Source organism: Sus scrofa, chromosome 10 (assembly GCF_054392235.1).
Source record: "Sus scrofa isolate SSC_HxYL_T2T_F1_AM1 chromosome 10, Sscrofa_HxYL_maternal_Yorkshire_Landrace_v2.0, whole genome shotgun sequence".
Lineage (NCBI taxonomy): Eukaryota > Metazoa > Chordata > Mammalia > Artiodactyla > Suidae > Sus > Sus scrofa.
This window is the reverse complement of record NC_139392.1, coordinates 78744378-78750856: the sequence shown is the minus strand read 5'-3', so window position 1 is coordinate 78750856 and position 6479 is coordinate 78744378.

The window sequence follows — 6479 nt, the reverse complement described above, 5'->3', positions numbered from 1 at the left end:
AAGACTTTTGGTGTAGGAAGAACCCCCACACTGAGTCATCTCTTAGCATAACCTATCAGAATGCCCATCATGATTCATTTATTTGCATTAATTGTTAGAAGTGGTTTGAGGGGTCACCTTGGATAACAGCATATTCCTATTACTTGGGACATTCCAAGGGTGTAAAGGTTAACTCCCAGGAGCATGGACAAAGGCCAGACCTCTCTGTGAGTAAAGTTAATTCATCACCATACCGTATCTTAGAACTGGCAGGTTGGTGCCCAGGACAGATAGGCTACATTCTTTCCCTGTGTATGAGAAGTCAAAAGAAAAAAAGCAAATCAGGGTTTAGGAAGATTTTAGTAAATGCCATCAGCACACTTCATTTTGTCTGTAGTTGCTAAAACTTCATAGTATAGACAAAGAAGATAGTACTACCAGATATACCCCCAAACAATGACCACTATAGTAAGGCTTAGTTAAACCAAAGGTTTATATATATATATATAATATTGGTAAAATATATATACTTTTTTTTTTTACAGCTGCATATGGAAGTTCTGAAGGTAGATTTAGGGGTCAAATCAAAGCTGCTACAGCTGGACTATACCAGAGCCAGAGTGAGGCCAGATCCAAGCCACCTCTGCAACCTACACTACAGCTTGTGACAACACCTAATCCTTAACCCACTAAGCAAGGCCAAGGATCGAACACACATCTTCACAGATACTAGTTGGGTTCTTAACCTGCTGAGCCGCAACAGGAACTTCAAGGTTACAATAATTTTACCTTACCTCTTTCTGGTGATTTAAAGTTTACAAACGCCTCATATACTCTAAACTTGGGTTGTTAGTCACAGTGTAAAAATAGTTAAACATTAATGTAAAAATTGAGTGACAATTAGCAGAGCAAAAAGATTATTCAACTTAATTCATTTAAGAATTAAACTGTTCTAGAATTCATTTTTCTAACACAGTGGAAGTATCATTTACATACCAATTGATATGGTAATTTAGATTCCTCTAGGAACTTGGTTACGTGGCAATCTTTTGTTAATACGGTTCAAGATATTTTGTTAATTTGAAAGTTCAGAATTTGGAGTTCCTCTTGTAGCGCAGTGGAAACGAATCCAACTAAGAACCATGAGGTTGCGGGTTCAATCCCTGGCCTCGCTCAGTGGGTTAAAGATCTGGCATTGCTGTAAGCTGTGGTGTAGGTTGCAGACACAGCTCAGATCCCGAGTTGCCATGGCTGTTCGGTAGCTCCAACTGGACCCCTAACCTGGGAACCTCCATATGCCATGGGTGCGGTCCTAAAAAAAAAAAAGAAAAGTTCAGAATTTGACAGGCAGTGGTTTTTTGAGTTTTTTCCCCCCTCTAAAATCAAACTTATGTTAGTGTGACATGAAAGAATTAAGGTAAAGGAGATGATAAAAAATTTTTGTGGAAAGAGGCTATTTGCCATTTAAGCAGAATATTTTTCCCTTTTCGCCCAAAAACAGAGAAATTCTTTCATGTTTCTTTTTGAGAATGTGTGAAAGTTCTTTACTTCTGATACTATATCACCTTACCTATTAGTAATTTTCAGATGCAGAAGGTTATGACCTCACCCTTTTTCTTTGAATTTTCTACATTTAGACTTTTCACAAATTCATACTGATCATATGAAGGAGGCTTATTTATAACGACAATATTTTTATAAGCTTTTTAAAAAATGGTTCCAGATACCTTATTTAGAAAAAACAAGTCACTAAAGGAGCTGGTCATGATAACAGAGCTCATGCAGAAGCCTAATTCTATGCCTCCCAAGCCCTAGAAATAAGACAAAACAAATACAATAAACTGGTAAAGATATAAGTGCTTTAGAAAATAAAGGTGGCACAGTGGAAGACCGAAAACTATGAGGTTCTTCTAAAGTATGGAGAGCAGGCAGGCCCCAAACTTTAAAACCACAGCTGGAAATGCTATAAAAGTCCATTTATGAGTTGATATATTCCAGCAAATCATTTAAGGAAGTAGAGAGGCAGGATCAGTGGTAGAGATATTTACATCCCTATGTACAAATTGTTTGCCATTATTTCTTTGAAGATCCTTCTGCTTTCCCTATCCTTTTAGGACCCCAATTACACACACGTGATAGTATTTTTATAAACAATCAAGGATCTTTCATTATTTTTCCAGCCAGTTTTCTCTTCATGTTTCATTTTAGAGTTTTGTTTGCCATGTCTTCAAGTTCACTGATGTTCACTGATGTTTTCTTCTGCAGCCGTTAAGTCCATCTGGTAAACTTTTATTTCAGATTTAATATTTTTCGACACTAGACATTACTTTTATAAAGTTTCATTTCTCTCATTATAGTTATGTATTTCTTTGATTCCTTCTCATATTTTAATAGCAATTTTATTTAAAATTTTTTTCATATACAGAACAATATTGTCCAATATTGTTAGTCAAGAACTAGGTGGTTTGATAGAAATGCTATGCTTGGCCCTCAAGTCCACTGATGTGGGTTTATTATGACTCTTTTATATCCAGACACGCAGGGATGCAAGTTTCCCTGATCTTCAGATGCCTCCACACTATCTCAATGTGGGACATCCAACTTTGCCAAGAGAGGAGAATCAGTTTTATTAACTTTGTTCAATTGGGAGAGAAATGAATGCCTACGTTCTTTTTTTTTTTTTCATTTTTCAAAGTTTTGTTGAAGGATGCTTGATTTACAACGTTGTGATCATTTCTGCTGTACAACAAAGTGATTCAGTTCTACATACATACACATCCATTCTTTCTCAGATTCTCTTCTTATGTAGGTTGTTCCAGAATATCGGGTAGAGTTCCCCATGTAATAGCAATTTTATGGTCCTTTTCGACTAACATTATCACTGTCATTCTTGTTCTGTTTTTATTAACTCATTTTTTTTCCTCCTTATATGTGTCACATATTCTGCTTTTCTGCACATGTGGTAATTTTTTATTGGATGATGGATGTTGTCAATATTATGTTACTGAGTGTCTGCATTTTTTTTTTTCTTTTTGCTTTTTGCTTTTTGGGCTGCATCCTCGGTATATGGAAGTTCCCAGGCTAAGGGTCAAATCAGAGCTACAGCTGCCGGCCTACACCACAGCCATAGCAATGCAGAATCCAAGCCTCATCTGTGACCTACACCACAAGTCACAGCAATGCCAGATCCCCAATCCACTGTGCAAGGGCAGGGATCAAACCTGCACCCTCATGGATACTAGTCAGATTTGTTTCCACTGCTCCACAATGGGAACTCCTGATTTTTTTTTTTTTTTTTAACTTTAAAGAGTGTTGAATTTTGCTATGACTGGTCAGTAAATTATTGTGGATCAGTTTGATCCTTTGGATGTTTATTTATAAGCTTTGTTAGGGTAGGCCAACAGTGGCCTTTACTCTACATTACGTTAGCACTATTACTAAGGTGCAACCCTTCTGTGGTCTCGACTGAATACTCCAGCTTTTCTATATGGTTTCCCTATTGTAGTTAGTTAGAAAATAAAACATCTCCTAGCCCCATGTGAGTTCTGGGAATTTTCCAGCTTATAGCTCCTTTGCAAAGCCTTATGGAGTCTTACACTGAATACATGTAGCTTAGTATTCAGCTAAAATCTCAATAGACCCTTGTGCAGATCTGCAGGGTTTTCGAGCTCTAACTGCACAGTTCCCTTTCTTCCAATATTTTGCCTTGTAAACTCCATTCACTGTGGCATTCCCAAACTCCATTCCCTATCTCTTCAGCTCAGTTCATCTGCCTGCTGCCCTCTTACTGTGCTAGAATATGAGAAGCACCTCTGGGCAGAAACCAACAGTGATCATCACTTTCACCTTATTTGTTCCATTTTTTCAAATGTCACAGTCCTGACTGGTTTCCAATTTCTAAACACTGTTGTTTCAGATGTTTTGTCCATTTTTCTAGTTGTTAATGGCTAGTTCAGTTCCAGGTGTTCTGTCAAGGCTGAAAGAAAAAACTTCTACATTTTCTCTTGGTTGTATTGCTGAGCCAATGAATCACATGAAAAATGACCTACGTTTGTACTTTTTAGATATGTGAACCCATAAATTTCCTTTTTTATTTTAGGAGAGTAATGGTTGGATTTTTCTGTGGCATACAACCAAAATTTGTATCCTGAGTGATATGCTGTATGAAGACTTGGATTCACAGCTAAGAATTAAAATACTGAATTAGTATTTTATTCTTTCTCCCACATTTTCCCCAGAATGATCTCTAGCAATGCAAGCATTGTTCTAATTCAGTTCAGTTGCCTTCTATACACATTTATGGAAATATATCTACATACATTAACCTAAATAAAATTTGATAATATGCTAGACACCAAGAGTATAAAGACAGTTACTAAACTCACAAAGCTAAGAGTCTACTAAGGGAAGTTTACACATGAGAAAATAAGGGCAGTACGGTGTTGTGGATTGAACTGTGTCCCCTAAAGTGATCTGTAGAAGTCCTAACCTCTGATACCTGTGAATGTGAATTGAAGAATTTGGAAAAAGAGTCTTTGCAGAGGTAATCAAGTTAAGATGAGGTCATACTGAATTAGAGGACACCTTAATCCAATGAGTGCTTATCCTTATAAACAGGAGGAAATTTGGACACAGACACAGAAAGGAGAGAACCACAAGAAGACAGAGATGCAGAGACACCAGGGCAGAAGCCCACATAAGGACAGGGGCAGCTGGAGCAATATGGCTACAAGCCGAGGAATGCTAGGGATTGCCTGCAACCACCAGAAACTAGAATGTGGCAAAGGAATGAGTGTCTTCCAGAGCCTTCTGGGAGAACACGGCCCTGTCTACATCTTGATTTTGGATTTCTAGCTTTCAGAATTGTTACAGAATAAATTTCTCTTGTTTTAAGCCCACTCAGTTTGTGATACTTTGTTATGGTAGCTCAAGGAGACTGATAGGGTTTTACGCATACACTGATGGAAGCACAGGGCAAAGAAGTAGCACAGAGGAAGGAATGAAGCTTCTCTAGAACTCACATGTGCTGTGATGCATCTACTAGTAGTGAGTAAAAGGACCAGTTACTAGGCACCAATCCAAGTACTTTCCATCAGTCAGGAGAAGCCAGAAGGGAAGGGGAGGCAGAAAAATATTTCAAGAAATTATGGCCCGAATTTTTCCAACATTGAGGAAAATCTGGAACCCACACATCCAAGAGTCTTAAACCTTGGGGGCTAAAAACAACAAAGATTTATGATGCACACCGAGCTCGTCATGGGAGAGCGGGGAGACTCTGTACCTGTCATCTAGGTGATGACCCTCGAGGTTCTGCCCCAGCTTTCCAGCCAACATCACACCGCCCTCAGATGGTAATGCTCCTCCTTGTTGGTAATGAGCACAGCAGTATATCAAGGGTCTAGTCATTTTTATGCCATGCAGGAGTCCTCTGAAGGGCAATCTTTGCTCCAGAGTCCTGTCTTTCCCTGTCCGCCCTGTGGTCTGACGGCTCCCCCTGCCCAATCCTGCTTCCTCCTGCTTTCCCCTGAAACTTCTACTTCACAATAAAACATTTATACTTCTGACTCCATCATCACAACTGCTTTCAAGAGAAACCAACCCGTGATCCTCTTCTCAACCTTCCACCCCACCATCAAGGGAGGAGTTAGGAAATCAAAGCAAAACAAACTGAGAAAGGTGGAGTTCCCGTGGCTCAGCAGTAATGAACTTGGCTAGCATCCATGGGGACACAGGTTCAATCTCTGGCCTCACTCAGTGGGTTAAGTGTCTGGTGTTGCCATGAGCTGTAGTGTAAGTCACAGACATGGCTTGGATTCTGCATTGCTGTGGCTGTGGCACAGGCCAGCAGCTGCAGTTCTGATTCAACCCCTAGCCTGGGAACTTCCATGTACCACACATGTGGCCCCGAAAAAAGAAAAAAACAAAACAAAACAAAAAACAACCAACCCCGAACTCAAACCCAAAAAACAAATTGAGAAAGGTAATTTTCCTAGTTTGATTCACAAAGGATACTTCCTGATAAACTGAAAGCACATTTTAATGAACACAGATTGAGGTAGAAGTAATTTTTTTAAAGCATAATAAGAGGTATTATTGTGTAAGATACATGGCCTACATCACAGTAAGAGGAAGAATAGGCTCTCTGTGGTCTCAGAAGAATACTAATTCCTGGTTGAGTCAGTGGAAGTGAGCTGCCATCTATCACTGGGAGGAGAGGCCAAATTGTTTCACCCTGTACCCAGGAGCCAGAGCCCCTTTTCCTCTTTCAGAGCCAGGCCACAACTGCGCCAAGGAAAACCCATCCACACCCAAGTGAGGTCTCGGATGGCAGATTCTGCAAGCTCTCCAACACAGCTGGAGATGACGCTCCTTCTCTCGTGGGAGTACCAACCTTCTCAAACTAGTGATATAAAGGGACCCTAGGCAGCAAAACCCCGGCCAGCGGGGCAGTGGTGCTCTGCTGCTCAAGAATGCTTACAGGACCACTTAGTGATAATCTT